Raw genomic sequence first — 18,773 nt, 5'->3', positions numbered from 1 at the left:
AGGCACATATGTCCAGACAGAGAGGGAGAGAAGGCACATATGTCCAGACAGAGAGGGAGAGAAGGCACATCCAGACAGAGAGGGAGAGAAGGCACATATGTCCAGACAGAGAGGGAGAGAAGGCACATATGTCCAGACAGAGAGGGAGAGAAGGCACATATGTCCAGACAGAGAGGGAGAGAAGGCACATATGTCCAGACAGAGAGGGAGAGAAGGCACATATGTCCAGACAGAGAGGGAGAGAAGGCACATATGTCCAGACAGAGAGGGAGAGAAGGCACATATGTCCAGACAGAGAGGGAGAGAAGGCACATATGTCCAGACAGAGAGGGAGAGAAGGCACATATGTCCAGACAGTGAGAGAGAGGGAGAGAAGGCACATATGTCCAGACAGTGAGAGAGAGGGAGAGAAGGCACATATGTCCAGACAGAGAGGGAGAGAAGGCACATATGTCCAGACAGAGAGGGAGAGAAGGCACATATGTCCAGACAGAGAGGGAGAGAAGGCACATATGTCCAGACAGAGAGGGAGAGAAGGCACATATGTCCAGACAGTGAGAGAGAGAGAGAGAAGGCACATATGTCCAGACAGTGAGAGAGAGAGAGAGAAGGCACATATGTCCAGACAGTGGGAGAGAGGGAGAGAAGGCACATATGTCCAGACAGAGAGGGAGAGAAGGCACATATGTCCAGACAGAGAGGGAGAGAAGGCACATATGTCCAGACAGAGAGGGAGAGAAGGCACATATGTCCAGACAGTGAGAGAGAGAGAGAAGGCACATATGTCCAGACAGAGAGAGAGAGGGAGAGAAGGCACATATGTCCAGACAGTGAGAGAGAGAGGGAGAGAGAGAGAGAGAGAGAGAGAAGGCACATATGTCCAGACAGAGAGGGAGAGAAGGCACATATGTCCAGACAGTGAGAGAGAGAGAGAGAGAGAGAGAGAGAGAGAGAGAAGGCACATATGTCCAGACAGAGAGGGAGAGAAGGCACATATGTCCAGACAGTGAGAGAGAGAGAGAGAGAGAGAAGGCACATATGTCCAGACAGTGAGAGAGAGAGAGAGAGAGGGAGAGAAGGCACATATGTCCAGACAGTGAGAGAGAGGGAGAGAAGGCACATATGTCCAGACAGTGAGAGAGAAAGAGAGAGAGGGAGAGAAGGCACATATGTCCAGACAGTGAGAGAGAGAGAGGGAGAGAGAGAGAGAAGGCACATATGTCCAGACAGTGAGAGAGAGAGAGAGAGAGAGAGAGAGAGAGAGAAGGCACATATGTCCAGACAGTGAGAGAGAGAGAGAGAGAGAGAGAGAGAGAAGGCACATATGTCCAGACAGTGAGAGAGAGAGGGAGAGAAGGCACATATGTCCAGACAGTGAGAGAGAGGGAGAGAAGGCACATATGTCCAGACAGTGAGAGAGAGAGGGAGAGAAGGCACATATGTCCAGACAGTGAGAGAGAGGGAGAGAAGGCACATATGTCCAGACAGTGAGAGAGAGGGAGAGAAGGCACATATGTCCAGACAGTGAGAGAGAGGGAGAGAAGGCACATATGTCCAGACAGTGAGAGAGAGGGAGAGAAGGCACATATGTCCAGACAGTGAGAGAGAGAGAGAGAGAGAGGGAGAGAAGGCACATATGTCCAGACAGTGAGAGAGAGAGAGGGAGAGAAGGCACATATGTCCAGGCGGTGAGAGAGAGAGAGAGAGAAGGCACATATGTCCAGACAGTGAGAGAGAGGGAGAGAAGGCACATATGTCCAGACAGTGAGAGAGAGAGAAAGAGAGAGAAGGCACATATGTCCAGACAGAGAGGGAGAGAAGGCACATATGTCCAGACAGTGAGAGAGAGAGAAAGAGAGAGAAGGCACATATGTCCAGACAGAGAGGGAGAGAAGGCACATATGTCCAGGCAGTGAGAGAGAGAGAGAAGGCACATATGTCCAGACAGTGAGAGAGAGAGAAAGAGAGAGAAGGCACATATGTCCAGACAGGGAGGGAGAGAAGGCACATATGTCCAGGCAGTGAGAGAGAGGGAGAGAGAGAGAGAGGGAGAGAAGGCACATATGTCCAGACAGTGAGAGAGAGAGAAAGAGAGAGAATGCACATATGTCCAGACAGAGAGGGAGAGAAGGCACATATGTCCAGGCAGTGAGAGAGAGGGAGAGAGAGAGAAGGCACATATGTCCAGACAGAGAGGGAGAGAAGGCACATATGTCCAGACAGTGAGAGAGAGGGAGAGAAGGCACATATGTCCAGACAGTGAGAGAGAGAGAAAGAGAGAGAAGGCACATATGTCCAGACAGAGAGGGAGAGAAGGCACATATGTCCAGGCAGTGAGAGAGAGAGAGAGAGAGAGAAGGCACATATGTCCAGACAGAGAGGGAGAGAAGGCACATATGTCCAGGCAGTGAGAGAGAGAGAGAGGGAGAGAAGGCACATATGTCCAGACAGTGAGAGAGAGAGAAAGAGAGAGAAGGCACATATGTCCAGACAGTGAGAGAGAGGGAGAGAGAGAGAGAGGGAGAGAAGGCACATATGTCCAGACAGTGAGAGAGAGGGAGAGAAGGCACATATGTCCAGACAGTGAGAGAGAGAGAAAGAGAGAGAAGGCACATATGTCCAGACAGAGAGGGAGAGAAGGCACATATGTCCAGGCAGTGAGAGAGAGAGAGAGGGAGAGAAGGCACATATGTCCAGACAGTGAGAGAGAGAGAAAGAGAGAGAAGGCACATATGTCCAGACAGTGAGAGAGAGGGAGAGAGAGAGAGAGGGAGAGAAGGCACATATGTCCAGACAGTGAGAGAGAGGGAGAGAGAGAGAGAGGGAGAGAAGGCACATATGTCCAGACAGTGAGAGAGAGGGAGAGAAGGCACATATGTCCAGACAGTGAGAGAGAGGGAGAGAAGGCACATATGTCCAGACAGTGAGAGAGAGAGAGAGAGAGAGAGAGAGAGAGAGAGAGAGAAGGCACATATGTCCAGACAGTGAGAGAGAGGGAGAGAAGGCACATATGTCCAGACAGTGAGAGAGAGAGAGAGAGAGAGAGAGAGAGAGAGAGAGAGAAGGCACATATGTCCAGACAGTGAGAGAGAGAGAGAGAGAGAGAGAGAGAGAGGCACATATGTCCAGGCGGTGAGAGAGAGAGAGAGAAGGCACATATGTCCAGACAGTGAGAGAGAGGGAGAGAAGGCACATATGTCCAGACAGTGAGAGAGAGAGAGAGAGAGAGAGAGAGAGAGAGAGAGAGGCACATATGTCCAGACAGTGAGAGAGAGAGAGAGAGAGAGAGAGAGAGAGAGAGAGAGAGAAGGCACATATGTCCAGACAGTGAGAGAGAGAGAGAGAGAGAGAGAAGGCACATATGTCCAGACAGTGAGAGAGAGAGAGAGAGAGAGAGAAGGCACATATGTCCAGGCAGTGAGAGAGAGAGAGGGAGAGAAAAATATGTGCTCAGTAAATTCTAACTCATAATGCAATGATGTTAGCATGGGTACCAGGCTGTTTGTGACATCATGCCACTACTCGTCAAGGCAAACAGGAGTTGACATGAGAGCACAAACAGATCTGGGACCAGGCTACATGAATGTTTCACAGTATAATGTACAATCCAGCAGGAATATCTCACCATGTGTTTAATTATGATGACTTCCTGTAAACCTTATGACTCTATCTACTGGAACATGTTCAACAACAGCAGTTACAGAGTATCCATCTACACTGACTTAACCAATCATCCTTAAGACTTACAGAGTATCCATCTACACTGACTTAACCAATCATCCTTAAGACTTACAGAGTATCCATCTACACTGACTTAACCAATCATCCTTAAGACTTACAGAGTATCCATCTACACTGACTTAACCAATCATCCTTAAGAGTTACAGAGTATCCATCTACACTGACTTAACCAATCATCCTTAAGACTTACAGAGTATCCATCTACACTGACTTAACCAATCATCCTTAAGAGTTACAGAGTATCCATCTACACTGACTTAACCAATCATCCTTAAAAAGAATGCTGAAGCTAGCCAAGTATACTTCCCCTATACAGGGGAACTTCCCCTCTAACCACTAGGCAGGGTAGCTAGTAATCGATAGCCTAGTGGTTAGAGTGTTGGGCTAGTAACCGAAAGGTTGCCAGTTCAAATCCCGAGCTGACAAGGTACAAAATCTGTCATTCTGCCCCTGAACAGGCAGTTAACCCACTGTTTCTAGGCTGTCATTGAAAATAAGAATTTGTTCTTAACTGACTTGCCTAGTTAAATACAGGTAAAATAAACATTCTTTATATACCACGAGGGAGACGATACAAAAGATCTTAAACTGCCATGCAGAATCTCTCCTTTTTTTAATGTATTTTTTGCCTTCCTCATCGCTGTTTTAATCCAACCGAATGGTCTCTTCAAAGTAGGCTGAATGGAATAGGATGCGATTTGGGAGGAAGCCGTCATTGACTATCCAAAATACTACGCTGAGAGGGATTACAAGAAAAGAATGAAGATCTGTGGTCTTAATGAGCTAGTCCTGCTCTGAACCACAGAAGGAGTCAGAAGTCCTAACTCATTAGTGAAGCTAACTTTAAACTTGATTCACCAGGGTGCGGGAAATGAGCTGCCTGCTCCGACTCCTCTATAAATACTTTCACTTTGAACTGTGTCCCAAATAGCACCCCATTCCCTACATAGTGCACTACTTTTGAACAGGGCCCCATAGGCTCTGGTCAAAAGTAGTGCACGATCTAGGGAATGGGGTGATATTTAAGATGCTACCTTGTTCTTATCGGGCACACAGAGCCCAGTGTTCAATATTTAATGTGCTCTGGAATGGAATCGAATTCCTATTAGGTTAAGGACAGGTGGCTCATGTTTCATGTCAGTGGGCAAATTTTCTTACTGTCTCTTCCCCAGTCTCAGCAGTTCCTTTCTCACTTAGTTCCCCTTATTTCACAAAGAATATGTACCAAATGGCACCTTTTTCCCTATATAGTGCACTACTTTTGACCCATGGGGCTCGGGTCAAAGGTTGAGAACTATATTATAGGAAATAGGGTGCCATCGGGGTCACCGCCTAAAAGTTCTCTGCAGCAGTTAATAATGAAGAACAGGCCATGATTTGTGTGATGTTTCCATGAGGGTGTGAGAATAAGGGGAGAGGGAGATATCTCCCCCCTCTCGCTCCATCTCCCTCTCCCTATTTCTCTCTCCCCATCTCTCGCTCTCTGTCTCCCTCTCCCCATCTCCCTCTCTCCATCTCCCTCTCCCTATTTCTCTCTCCCCATCTCCCTCTCTCCATCTCCCTCTCCCTCTCCCTATTTCTCTCTCCCCATCTCCCTCTCCCCATCTCTCTGTCTCCTTCTCCCCTATTTCTCTCTCCCCATCTCCGTCTCCCCATCTCTCTGTCTCCCTCTCTCCATCTCCCTCTCCCTATTTCTGTCTCCCCATCTCCATCTCCCTCTCCCTATTTCTCTCTCCCCATCTCCATCTCCCTCTCTCCATCTCTCTCTCCCCATCTCCCTCTCTCAGTCTCCCTCTCCCTATTTCTCTCTCCATCTCCCTCTCCCTATTTCTCTCTCTCCATCTCCCTCTCCCTATTTCTCTCTCCCCATCTCTCGCTCTCTGTCTCCCTCTCTCTGTCTTCCTCTCCCTATTTCTCTCTCCCCCTCTCCCCATCTCCCTCTCTCCATCTCCCTCTCCCTATTTCTTTCTCCCCATCTCCCTCTCCCTATTTCTCTCTCCCCATCTCCCTCTCTCTGTCTCCCTCTCCCTATTTCTCTCTCCCCATCTCTCCAGCTCCCTATTTCTCTCTCTCCATCTCTCTGTCTCCCTCTCCCTATTTCTCCCCCCATCTCCATATTTCTCTCTCCCCATCTCCCTCTCCCTATCCCCCCACCCCATCTCCCTCTCCTCATTTCTCTCTCTCTCCCAAACTCGCTCCCCCTCTCTCTTTCTCTCTCTCAACCATCTCCCCCTCTCTCTCTCCATCTCCCACTCTCTTCGCATCTCCCTATTTCTCTCTCCCCATCTCCCTCTCCCCCTCTCCATATTTATCTCTCTCCCCATCTCCCTCTTCCCCTCCATCTCCCACTCTCTCTTACTCTCTCCGCATCTCCCTATTTCTCTCTCCCCATCTCCCCTCTATCTCCCCATCTCCCTATTTCTCCCCCATCTCCCCTCTATCTCCCCCATCTCCATATTTCTCCCTCTCCATCTCCCTATTTCTCTCTCCCCCATCTCCCCTCTATCTCCCCATCTCCCTATTTCTCCCTCTTCCCCTCCATCTCCCTATTTCTCTCTCTCTCTCTCCCCCTCCATCTCCATCTCCCCTTTCTCCACCCCCATCTCCACCCCCATCTCCCTCTCCATCTCACAATTTCTCTCTCTCCCCCATCTCCATCTCCCTCTCCCGCTTTCTCACTCTCTCTCCACCCAATCTCCCCCTCTCCCCCCTCTCTCCATCTCCCTATTTCTCTCTCTCTCCCCCATCTCCCTCTCCCTCCCTAGTTCTCTCTCTCTCCCCCTTCTCACCATCTCCCTCTCCCTATTTCTCTCTCTCTCCACCCCATCTCCCTATTTCTCACTCTCACCCTCTCTCCCCCATATCCCTCTCCCCCTTCTCACCATCTCCCTCTCCCTATTTCTCTCTCTGCACCCCATCTCCCTATTACTCACTCTCCCCCTCTCTCTCTCCATCTTCCCCCTCGCTCTGTCCATCTCCCTATTTCTCTCTCTCCCTCATTTCCCTATTTCTCTCTCTCTCCCCCATCTCCCTCTCCCCCTCTCTCTCTCTCCACCCCATCTCCCTATTTCTCTCTCCCCCATCTCCCTCTTCCCCCTCGCTCTGTTCATCTCTCCATCTCCCTCTTCCCCTCCCTCTGTTCATCTCTCCATCTCCCTCTCCCTATTTTTCTATCCATCTCCCTCTCCCCCTCTCTCTGTCCATCTCCCTATTTCTCTGTCCCCATATCTCCCTCTCCCTCCCTCTCCCCTCTCTCTCTCCATCTCCCTCTTTCTCTCTCCTATCTCCCTCTCCATCTCCCATTTTCTCTCTCCCCATCTCCTCATCCTATTTCTCTCTTCCCCCATCTCCCTCTTCCCCCTCGCTCTGTTCATCTCTCCATCACCCTCTTCCCCCTCGCTCTGTTCATCTCTCCATCGCCCTCTTCCCCCTCGCTCTGTTCATCTCCCCATCTCCCTCTTCTCCCCTCGCTCTGTTCATCTCTCCATCTCCCTCTTCCCCCTCGCTCTGTTCATCTCTCCATCTCCCTCTCCCTATTTTTCTATCCATCTCCCTCTCCCCCTCTCTCTGTCCATCTCCCTATTTCTCTCTGTCCCCATATCTCCCTCTCCCCCTCTCTCTCTCCATCTCCCTCTTTCCCTCTCCCATCTCCCACATCCTATTTCTCTCTCCCTCTCCCCCTCTCTCTCCATCTCCCTCTCCATCTCCCTATTTCTCTCTCCCCATCTCCCTCATCCTATTTCTCTCTGTCTCCCCATCTCCCTCTTTCTCTCTTTCCCCATCTCCCTCTTCCCCCTCGCTCTGTCCATCTCCCTATTTCTCTCTCTCCCCCATCTCCCTCATCTTCCTATTTCTCTCTCTCTCCCCCCCATCTCCCTCTCCCCCCTCTCTCTCTCTCCACCCCATCTCCCTATTTCTCTCTCCCCCTCCATCTCCCTCTTCCCCCTCGCTCTGTTCATCTCTCCATCTCCCTCTTCCCCTCCCTCGCTCTGTTCATCTCTCCATCTCCCTCATCGCCCTCTTCCCCCTCCCCCTCGCTCTGTTCATCTCCCCATCTCCCTCTTCTCCCCTCGCTCTGTTCATCTCTCCATCTCCCTCTTCCCCCTCGCTCTGTTCATCTCTCCATCTCCCTCTCCCCCTATTTTTCTATCCATCTCCCTCTCCCCCTCTCTCTGTTCATCTCCCATATTTCTCTCTGTCCCCATCTCCCCCCCTCTCTCCCTCCCTCTCCCCCTATTTTCTCTCTCCCTCCCTCTCTCCCTCATCCTATTTCTCTCTCTCCCATCTCCCTCTTCCCCCTCCCCATCTCTCCATCTCCTTATTTTTCTCCTCCCTCTCCCCCTCTCTCTGTTCATCTCCCTATTTCTCTCTGTCCCCATATCCCCCCCCCTCCCTCTCCCTATTTCTCTCTCCCCCATCTCCCTCTCCCTCTACATCTCCGCCTCCCTGTTTCTAACTCCCCATCTCCCTCTATATATCTCTCTCTCTCTCTATCCCATCTCTCTTTCCATATTTCTCTCTCTCTCCCCATCTCCCTCTCTCCACAACCCCCAGCTCCCTCTCCCCATCTCTCTCAGTCTCTCGGTAGGCTTACCCTGGCGTGACATTTTGATAACAATGTAAATCTCTATCAGAAAAGGTGACTTATCAATTTATTCAGTTTTATTTACTTTTAGATTCGAAAATGCTAATTAGTATCAAAGTATACATCATGCAAGACTACAAATCCATGCAAGCTCCTACACGTCATCTCTAACTGACACCTTTGCTAACAGGTATTGTATCAATTTAAAACTTACACAAAACAGTTCACAGAATTGTCCATTTAAAGAAATGTATCCAATTTATTAATTACTACTTTTAGCTAACATTAGATAGTTAATCCAGAGATTCTTAGCTTTGCCTCAATTCAGCAGTCTCGTCCAGGCCATCATGACATTTTAGTTCCTTATAATTATCAAAAGGTCACACCAGGATATGCCTCCATGAAACACAGCCCTTATTTTAAGTGTTTCTAAATTCTAAAATCTCCTATGGGAAAAATGAATGGGGAAAAAACGTTTGGAATCATTTCCCTGTTTGACCGCTATGGGCATTATGGCTCATACACTATGTATACAAAAGTATACGGACACCCCTTCAAATTAGTGGATTCGGCTATTTCAGCCACACCCATTGCTGTCAAGTTTATACAATTTAGCACACCGCCATGCAATCTCCATAGACAAACATTGGCAGTAGAACGGACTTACTGAAGAGCTCAGTGACTTCCAAAGTGGCACTGTCATAGGATGCCACCTTTCCAACAAGTCGATTTCTGCCCTGCTAGAGCTGCCCCAGTCAACTGTAAGGGCTGTTATTGTGAAGTGGAAATGTCTAGGAGCAACAACGGCTCAGCCGCAAAGTGGTAAGCCACACAAGTTAACAGAACGGGACCACCAAGTGCTGTAGCACGTAGTGCTTAAAAATCGACTGTCCTCGGTTGCAACACTCCCTACAGAGTTCCAAGCGGCCTCTGGAAGCAACGTCAGTACAATAACTATTCGTCAGGAGCTTCATGAAGTGTGTTTCCATGGCCGAGCAGCCACACAGAAGCCTAAGATGCGCAATGCCAAGTGTTGGCTAGAGTGGTGTAAAGCTCGCCGCCATTGGACTCTGGAGCAGTGGAAACGCGTTCTCTGGAGTGATGAGTCACCACATCTGGCAGTCCGACACACAACTCTGGGTTTGGCGCTACCTGCCCCAATGCATAGTGCCAACTGTAAAGTTTAGTGGAGGAGGAATGATAGTCTGGGATTGTTTTTTATGGTTCAGGCCTCTTAGTTCCAGTGAAGGGAAATATTAACATGACATTCTAGATTATTCTGTGCTTCCAACTTTGTGGCAACAGTTTGGGGAAGGCCCTTTCCTGTTTTATTCATGACAATGCCCCCGTGCACAAGTGAGGTCCATACTGAAATGGTTTGTCGAGATCGGTGTAGAAGAACTTGACTGGTCTGCACAGAGCCCTGACCTCAACCCCATCGAACACCTTTGGGCTGATGCTCTTGTGGCTGAATGGAAGCAAGTCCCCGCAGCAATGTTCCAACATCTAGTGGAAAGCCTTCCCAGAAGAGTGGGCTGTTATAGAAGCAAAGGGGGGGGAACAACTCCATATTTATGCCCATGATTTTAGAATGAGACGTTCCACAAGCAGGTGTCCACATACTTTTGGCCATGTAGTGTTCTTTGGTATTATATTGGGAAGTGGACTAGAGCAGACCCATAGGTTCTGACTGAACAGACACTCGTTTGAGTGCTCCAGGGCGGTGCATGTACTTTGTGCTGTTATAATTTACGCTATGAAATTCTGCAATTTCATTGGGACAGCTCTGCTTCATAGCAAATAAATAGGTGGCAAAACAATCCAAGCAATGTTGCCAGGCCTATGCGGAGCTGCTGCTGCTGGCAGTCACTGGGGGGCAGAGTAGCAAGTAACTGAACAGCTTGTTTCAAACAATATATTTTTAAAACAGGAAAATGTACACATTTACCCAATTTTAAGAGCATTTAAAACATGATCCATTAGTTATACTTTTTTTTTTTTAACCATTCATATATATATATATGTCATTTTTATACAAATGTTTGAGTGTTTTTTTGCAAAGTGGTTTAGTTTTTGTTGTTGTTGACCAATCACAAGTTGGGCGTCGTCGGTAACGCCTTAATGGGCAGGAGGCAACGGCCACTGCAACAAAGGCTCCCACACCCACTTCCTGGATTCTCAAATGAGCGAAGATCCGCTGCCTGCCAAATTAAGGAGAGTAGACGCTGACCAAGGATATTGGGTGCGGAGGAGAGTCGTAATTTCTCAGCGTTGTCAGCCTACCACTGGGCCACTTAAGTGCGTTCTCCCTTCTGTGTCCGCCGCAAGGGATTTACGCAAGTGGATCACCAAAAAACAGTCTGGCGGTGCTACCGACTGATGCGAGAGATGCTGGCGTTCGCAGAAACGGACTGCCTGGGAACTACGGCTGCCAACCAGTGTATCTATGCAGCAGCCAGCAAAATGAATTGGCCAATGAGTGTGTGGATACAATATGTTAGGACCATAAAACCAGTGGTGTGTAATAGCCTATACTTTTGGTCCATAGTAAGTCTATCATAGCTTTGGGACACAACATCGGGAATCTGTGTTAGTCCAACCAACACACAGACTGCCGATGTAGCTAATACACAGCCTCCCGATGTTGTGTCCCAAAGCCAGCCTATGATAGATTCCGTGCACACGACTGGAAGCATCCTCAGTCAAAAACGCGTTGTTACCATAGGCAACACCACACCTCTGTGTTGGTTATTTATTTCGCATGGCCCTCATAATATGATAACAATAATTTGGTGGGTGTTTATTTTTTTGGTCCTATTTCACACATAAGCCTACACGTTTGTATTATATGCATGTGTAAATTGGAAAATTAGTTTTTTTGCATATCCCCCCAGACATCCTCAGAGAGTGGGGTCACGGCCAGGGTCAGCCATTATAAACGGCAACACTGGAGCAATTAGGGTTGAGTATTAGGGTTGCACAAGGGCACAACGACAAGAGTTTTCACAAATGTCGGCTCCTGGATTCAAACAAACAACCTTCCGGGACTACTATCATGATGCTCTAACCGCTGGGCTGTAGATTCTAATATAATATGAAAGATAATTATTCTCATCATGTAGGGCTACAACAACACTGACCAGGATGACAGCTGACACATCCATAGCATGACAAACAAAAGGCGTGCGCTCTCGTGCCAGTGGTGGCTAATCCACCGGAAATCTCCTTCACTCCGATGTATTAAGATCCCATGGTTATTGAGATCCCATGGTTATTAAGATCCCATGGTTATTAAGATCCCATGGTTATTAAGATCCCATGGTTATTAAGATCCCATGGTTATTAAGATCCCATGGTTATTAAGATCCCATGGTTACCGACCACCCCGGCTTGCCTCGCCTAAAGCCTACTGACTCCCATCGGTAACTAACAATTCAACATTAAACTATTGACAGGAGGAAAGGAAAGCGGACCCGAATCAGTCAGACACCGATGTATGACAAAACCAACCAAATACATTAAATGACAGTAAAATAGTCACCACATAAAAACGTACCCTGCTAAAAAAAATGTGTTCCCCGAGATAACATGTTAATAATGTTGTTAGTTTCTATACCCACTGCACCACAGCATCAAATTACACGCTAAAATCGACTAACGTTGGCCGGACGTAGTCCATACCGTACATCACAAATGATACGGATCCAGAAAGAAAAAGCCAAAACGTGCCGTTGACAACGTTATCGACTAAATGGGTTTACCTGGGAGGATGACAGCGTGTTATCTTCGATTTCTTCTTATTATATACATGTGTAATTTACCATTTTTTGCAGTGGTAGTTTCTTTTCATTTTGGCCTTTCTCACCAACACAGCAGCGTTCCTCTGTCAAAAATATAAATAAAATAACCGTCACTGTGAAGAACGGAAAGGGTTCGTTCCGGAGGGCGCGCGACAGCCATATACCCGCCTCTGGAAGACGATGATTGGAGCTAAGCGCGTGATCTCAACCAGGTACTATGCTACTATATATATATAACGTTACGCACGGGCAACGAACTATATTTTTGTTGTTGTTGTTGAGTAATGAGTGACTTGTAAGAGTTTTCACACAAAAGTGTTTTGGTTGTAGACGGACCAGGCCCTAAGCTAAATCGGCACTTGTTTACGCACCCAACAGGTGCTGTGCTGACATCAGAGGTGTGTATGCACTTTTGCGGGAATGGTCAAGGGATGGTGGGAGATTTTGATCTCTAGGCTGAATAAATATTCATTTTTACATTTACAGTACCGGTCAAAAGTTTGGACACACCTACTCGTTCAAGGGTTTTTCTTTATTTGAAATATTTTCTACATTGTAGAATAATAGTGAAGACATCAACACTATGAAATAACACATATGGAATCATGTAGTAACCAAAAAAGTGTTAAACAAATCAAAATATTTATTTTATATTTCAGATTCTTCAAAATAGCCACCCTTTGGCTTGATGACAGCTTTGCACACTCTTGCCATTCTCTTAACCAGCTTCATGAGGAATGATTTTCCAACAGTCTTGAAGGAGTTCCCACATATGCTGAGCACTTGTTGGCTGCTTTTCCTTCACGCTGCGGTCCAACTCATCCCAAACCATCTCAATTGGGTTGAGGTCGGGTGATTGTGGAGGCCGGGTCATCTGATGCAGCACCAACACTCTCCCTCTTGGTCAAATAGCCATTACACAGCCTGGAGGGTATTGGGTCATTTTCCTGTTGAAAAACAAATGATAGTCCCACTAAGCTCAAACCAGATGGGATGGCGTATCACTGCAGAATGCTGTGGTAACCATGCTGGTTAAGTGTGCCTTGAATTCAAAAATAAATCACAGACAGTGTCACCAGCAAGGCACCCCCACACCATGACACCACCTCCTCCATGCTTCACGGTGGGAAACACACATGTTCACCTACTCTGCGTCTCACAAAGACACAGCGGTTGGAACCAAAAATCTCAAATTTGGACTCATCAGACCAAAGGACAGATTTCCACTGGTCTAATGCCCATTGCTCGTCTTTCTTGGCCCAAGCAAGTCTCTTATTATCATTGGTGTGGCTACTGTTGAAGAATCTCAAATATATATATTTTTTTAATTGTTTAATAATGAATTGGTTACTAAATTATTCCATATATGTTATTTCATAGTTTTGATGTCTTCACTATTCTACAATGTAGAAAATAGTTTAAAAAATAAAGAAAAACCCTTGAATGAGTCGGTGTGTCCAAACTTTTGACTGGTACTGTACGTTTTAGTAATTTAGCAGACACCCTTATCCAGAGCAACTTAAAGGAGAAATTTGTGTTAAGGACAGGTTTTCCCAAACATGGTCCTAGGGTCCTCCCTTGGTGCATGTTTAGTTTTTTCCCCCTAGCATTGCACAGCTGAGTCAAATAATCACATCTTGATGATGAGTTGGTTATTTGAATAAATTGTGTAGTGCTAGGTAAAAGTTGTGTAGTTGTGTGGTGCTAGGTAAAAGTTGTGTAGTTGTGTAGTGCTAGGTAAAAGATGTGTAGTTGTGTAGTGCTAGGTAAAAGCTGCGTAGTTGTGTAGTGCTAGGTAAAAGTTGTGTAGTTGTGTAGTGCAGGACAGGGTTTGGGAAACCCTGGCCCAGGGAACATCAACAGATTTTTCACCTAGTCGGTTCGGGGATTCAAACCATCGACCTTACAGTTACTGGGCCGAAGCTCTTCGCTGCTAAACTAGCTGCTAGGACATGCTATATTCATGGTAATCAATAACACTCCAGAGATACCCCCATTAAAAATATGGCTTACACTTTTATCACATTGTCTTACAAATGTAGGGTATGAAGGTAAGCTATGAGCTTTACTTTTACTGTTGTTTTCTAAATAATAGGCTATGCTCAGATAGAGCTCAGATGCGATCGTTTTTAACATAATCTACAGTGAACATTCTCATGATTGTTTGTGTTTCGCCTGCTGATCACCCTTCTCAATAGAATCTCTGTAGAGGTGTATTGGGCTTTCTAGGGAAAGAGGTTCTCTCACTTCTAAATAGAATCTCTGTAGAGGTGTATTGGGCTTTCTAGGGAAAGAGGTTCTCTCACTTCTAAATAGAATCTCTATAGAGGTGTATTGGGCTTTCTAGGGAAAGAGGTTCTCTCACTTCTAAATAGAATCTCTGTAGAGGTGTATTGGGCTTTCTAGGGAAAGAGGTTCTCTCACTTCTAAATAGAATCTCTATAGAGGTGTATTGGGCTTTCTAGGGAAAGAGGTTCTCTCACTTCTAAATAGAATCTCTGTAGAGGTGTATTGGGCTTTCTAGGGAAAGAGGTTCTCTCACTTCTAAATAGAATCTCTGTAGAGGTGTATTGGGCTTTCTAGGGAAAGAGGTTCTCTCACTTCTAAATAGAATCTCTGTAGAGGTGTATTGGGCTTTCTAGGGAAAGAGGTTCTCTCACTTCTAAATAGAATCTCTGTAGAGGTGTATTGGGCTTTCTAAGGAAAGAGGTTCTCTCACTTCTAAATAGAATCTCTGTAGAGGTGTATTGGGCTTTCTAGGGAAAGAGGTTCTCTCACTGGATAACATGAGCAGAGGAAACCAAACATGACAAGACTTCCTAACTGTCATGCATGGGTTCATGTGGGGACTCTGTCTGTGCTGGTCAGTCATTCAACAGCCTGCCCTTCCCTTAGGCTCCTGGTGGCATTCGCTTGGTATTTACTGTTGTACAAAGATTTTTATACATTTAAGGCTCAGTCTTTTTCCTTATTCTTTTTTTATTCCTTCCAGTTTTTGCTATTTTGCCATGTTTTTTGTTTTGTTTGTGTGTTGCATATTTGGGGACTAATTTTAGAAGGCCCACACATCTGCCTATGGGGGTGGATGGATACACTCTCGATCATAGTGCTAAGGAGCATCTCTTCATAACATAACTCTACACATCAGTTTAATAATGATCCCCCACAATGCCTGTTCTAATATCCACCCACGGATAAGCCTACTCATAGGGTGCATCCCAAATGGCACTATACTGTATGATGCACTACGTTTGACCAGAGCCCTATGTTTAAAAGTAGTCCACCATTTGATACACAAATTCGTAATGTTGCTCATTCCCTGTCATGAGCAACACGACCACCTACCTAAATTGCCATATATATATATATGTGTATATAAACAATAACAAAACAGCACCAGCCACATTAATACAAACGATAACAGAACCTGCATTGTCCTTTCTACACAGTAGTACCAGCTACTACAAATACACTTGATCACAAACAAAAAACGAGCTCCAGTCCATTCCATATTACTGTCGTATTACTATCATTTCAGAAAGGTGAACTGATCTCAAATTGAACGGGAGAATGCACATGAGTTGAAGAGATTAATTGCTTTGTGCTCGGTTTCCTAATTCCCCCATACCTTCTATTTCTGCCAGGGTGGATTCTGAAGTCCAGGTGCGTGAAAGTAGGGCACGCTCTGTCTGGGTGTGTTTGTGTGTGTGTGTGTGTGTGTGTGTGTGTGTGTGTGTGTGTGTGTGAAAGGACACATGTAAGAAAGCAGAAAAGGTATGAAATATGTTAAAAAAAACACCTAAAACAATATTCCTTCCCATAAGTACTAGTTCCTGGTTGCAAATGATGCAGCCGACTGTGGACGCCGTCACGCAGACGTATCCCATAACACCATACACATGCACACACACAAGCACCCAGACGTATCCCATAACACCATACACATGCCCACACACAAGCACCCAGACGTATCCCATAACACCATACACATGCACACACACAAGCACCCAGACGTATCCCATAACACCATACACATGCACACACACAAGCACCCAGACGTATCCCATAACACCATACACATGCACACACACAAGTACCCAGACGTATCCCATAACACCATACACATGCACACACACAAGCACCCAGACGTATCCCATAACACCATACACATGCACACACACAAGCACGCAGACGTTGACACACAACCCCAATGCGCAACCAGACACTGACAGTGCATGTGTGAGACACCCACCCCTTATAGCTAGATATACTAGCTTCCCAGAACTGTCTGGCTGGCTGCCAGTGGCTGTGATAAGACGAGGGTTGCTGCGGCAGTAGCCTACTCCATGGTGCGCATCCTAAACACATTTGAGTTTAATGGCATTAGCAGTTTCATAATCCTATTTTCATGTGCTCTTTAATGATTAACCCACCACCACCGCGCTTGATAGACAACTTCCATTTCTTGACACATCAATTGTGGGGTACATCAAATCAAATGTATTTATATAGCCCTTCATACATCAGCTGATTTCTCAAAGTGCTGTACAGAAACCCAGCCTAAAACCCCAAACAGCAAGCAATGCAGGTGTAGAAGCACGGTGGCTAGGAAAAACTCCCTAGAAAGGCCAGAACCTAGGAAGAAACCTAGAGAGGAACCAGGCTCTGAGGTCAAGTCTTCTTTGGCTTTGACAACAGGGAAATGACCCTCCTCTCTCTAGACCTTCTATTTTAAGAAATGCCTCAATTTCTATGCAGTCTTTTAAACATTAATATTGTTCAACTTACACGGTGAGACTAAAGGATGAAAATAAGTTTATGTATAAAAAATATGATTTATTTAATTGGATATAGACAAAAGTGCAACAAATAGGAACTCACTTGTGCCCAGGTGGTTACAATGAAAAAGAAGTATGATACAGTATAATACAACAACAACCTTCAACATGGGGTTATTGATTAAACAACAACCTTCAACATGGGGTTATTAATTAAACAACAACCTTCAACATGGGGTTATTAATTAAACAACAACCTTCAACATGGGGTTATTAATTAAACAACATCCTTCAACATGGGGTTATTAATACAACAACAACCTTCAACATGGTGTTATTAATTAAACAACATCCTTCAACATGGTGTTATTAATTAAACAACAACCTTCAACATGGTGTTATTAATTAAACAACAACCTTCAACATGGTGTTATTAATTAAACAACAACAACCTTCAACATGGGGTTATTAATTAAACAACATCCTTCAACATGGTGTTATTAATTAAACAACAGCAACCTTCAACATGGGGTTATTAATTAAACAACAACTTTCAACATGGTGTTATTAATTAAACAACAACCTTCAACATGGGGTTATTAATTAAACAACAACCTTCACCATGGGGTTATTAATTAAACAACAACCTTCAACATGGGGTTATTAATTAAACAACATCCTTCAACATGGTGTTATTAATTAAACAACAACCTTCAACATGGTGTTATTAATTAAACAACAACCTTCAACATGGGGTTATTAATTAAACAACATCCTTCAACATGGTGTTATTAATTAAACAACAACCTTCAACATGGGGTTATTAATTAAACAACAACCTTCAACATGGTGTTATTAATTAAACAACAACAACCTTCAACATGGGGTTATTAATTAAACAACAACCCTCAACATGGGGTTATTAATTAAACAACAACAACCTTCAACATGGGGTTATTAATTAAACAACAACCTTCAACATGGTGTTATTAATTAAACAACAACATCCTTCAACATGGTGTTATTAATTAAACAACAACATCCTTCAACATGGGGTTATTAATTATACAACAACAACTTTCAACATGGGGTTGTTAATTATACAACAACAACCTTCAACATGGTGTTATTAATTAAACATTATCCTTCAACATGGTGTTATTAATTAAACAACAACCTTCAACATGGTGTTATTAATTAAACAACATCCTTCAACATGGTGTTATTAATTAAACAACAACAACCTTCAACATGGGGTTATTAATTAAACAACATCCTTCAACATGGTGTTATTAATTAAACAATAACAACCTTCAACATGGTGTTATTAATTAAACAACAACAACCTTCAACATGGGGTTATTAATTATACAACAACAACTTTCAACATGGGGTTATTAATTATACAACAACAACCTTCAACATGGTGTTATTAATTCAACAACAACAAACTTCAACATGGGGTTATTAATGAAAACAACAACCTTCAACATGGTGTTATTAATTAAACAATAACAACCTTCAACATGGTGTTATTAATTAAACAACAACCTTCAACATGGTGTCATTAATTAAACAACAACCTTCAACATGGTGTTATTAATTAAACAACAACAACCTTCAACATGGGGTTATTAATTATACAAAAACAACTTTCAACATGGGGTTATTAATTATACAACAACAACCTTCAACATGGTGTTATTAATTCAACAACAACAACCTTCAACATGGGGTTATTAATTAAACAACAACCTTCAACATGGTGTTATTAATTCAACAACAACAACCTTCAACATGGTGATATTAATTAAACAACCTTCAACATGGTGTTATTAATGAAACAACATCCTTCAACATGGTGTTATT

At 44.8% G+C, this 18,773-nt stretch overlaps 1 protein-coding gene and 1 long non-coding RNA gene across 2 annotated transcripts in view; both read right to left on the bottom strand.

Moving 5' to 3' along the window:
* Positions 1 to 12,281, bottom strand: part of LOC112265785 (protein 4.1-like) — a 164,155-nt gene extending 151,874 nt beyond the window's left edge. The window contains exon 1 of the mRNA XM_042295133.1: positions 12,088 to 12,281. The gene's annotated coding sequence lies outside the window, so the exon portion shown is untranslated. The remainder of the gene's footprint in view (positions 1 to 12,087) is intronic.
* Positions 12,282 to 16,941: 4,660 nt separating this feature from the next.
* The window catches only part of LOC121839034, a 3,977-nt gene continuing 2,145 nt past the window's right edge, over positions 16,942 to 18,773 (bottom strand). Inside the window, exon 2 of the long non-coding RNA XR_006078554.1 lies at positions 16,942 to 18,773. This exon is cut by the window's right edge and continues 471 nt beyond it. This is a non-coding gene — a long non-coding RNA (uncharacterized LOC121839034).

The sequence above is a fragment of the Oncorhynchus tshawytscha genome, linkage group LG13 (genome assembly GCF_018296145.1).
Source record: "Oncorhynchus tshawytscha isolate Ot180627B linkage group LG13, Otsh_v2.0, whole genome shotgun sequence".
Classification (NCBI taxonomy): domain Eukaryota; kingdom Metazoa; phylum Chordata; class Actinopteri; order Salmoniformes; family Salmonidae; genus Oncorhynchus; species Oncorhynchus tshawytscha.
This window is presented reverse-complemented; position numbering and strand designations above follow the sequence as displayed.